Source organism: Cebus imitator, unplaced genomic scaffold, assembly GCF_001604975.1.
Source record: "Cebus imitator isolate Cc_AM_T3 unplaced genomic scaffold, Cebus_imitator-1.0 Scaffold1048, whole genome shotgun sequence".
NCBI classification, from domain to species: Eukaryota; Metazoa; Chordata; class Mammalia; order Primates; family Cebidae; genus Cebus; species Cebus imitator.
Genome location: NW_016108363.1, coordinates 1 through 1,214, shown reverse-complemented (window position 1 = coordinate 1,214; position 1,214 = coordinate 1).

The following is a 1,214-nucleotide window of genomic DNA, read 5'->3' as shown; positions in this document are numbered from 1 at the left end:
AAGAAAGAAAGAAAGAAAGAGAGAGAGAGAAAAGAAAGAAAGAAAGAAAGAAAGAAAGAAAGAAAGAAAGAAAGAAAGAAAGAAAGAAAGAAAGAAAGGAAGAAAGGAAGAAAGAAAGAAAGAAAGAAGGAGAAAGAATGAAAGAAAGACACTGTCAAGCCAGAACACTGATTCTGGCAAAACAGTTCATTAAAAGTGAAGGACAAATTATGACATTCCCAGATAAACCAAAGCTAAGGGAGTCATTACCGCTAGACATGCTCTATAGGAGATGCTAAAGGGAGTCCTTCAAGTTAAAAGCAAAGGGCCATAGATGGCAACATAAAGCCTGACGAAAATACGAATCTCTCCAGCCAAGGTAAATACATGGAAACATATAGTAACCTATAAAATTGAAATTTTGGTGCAAGGAATTTAAATGACAAAAAAAAAACATAAACCTATGTGAATGGGTATAACATATACAAAGGTGTAATTTGTGACTCAACAACATATATGGGGGTGGGGTAGGTATGGAGCTGTAAAGTGGTAGAGTTTTTCTATGCCATTTAAGTTAATTGTTATTAGTTTAAAATGGAAAGCTATGAATTAATGTGTTTTGTTAAAGTAATTTAATAACTGTGGTAATGGCAAAGAACATATCTATAGAATATACAAAAAGGAAATGAGAAGAGATTTATAGCATACCACTAGAAAAGTACCAATGAACTAAAGTAAGGCAGTAGGAGGGAAAAGGAGGGACAAAAATAAGCTACAGAGGGTGGAACAAAATGGCGGAATAGAAGCCTATTATCCTCCCCGCCACACATACACACACACTTCCCGCAGGAACGCCAGATTTTAACAACTATCCACACAGAGAAAAACAGGATCACAAGAATTAAAAATCAGGTGAGCACACACAATGCCTGGTTTTAACTTTATATAGCTGAAAGAGGCATTGAAGAGAGTTAGAGAGACATCAAAAACAACTGATATACCTGCCACCCTCTATAAAGTTTAAGAATCACCCTGCGAACATTGCACTGATGAAGCCTGTCACGATTTATAGAGCCTAAGGAGAACTGAATGACCTGCATCAGCACAGCTGGGTTGGCAGTTTCCTTCCCTCCCTCCCTCCCTTCCTTCCTTCCTTCCTTCTTTCCTTCCTTCTTTCCTTCTCTTTCCTTTTCTTTTCGATGTCAACACTTTGAGTATATCATCCTACCCCCTTC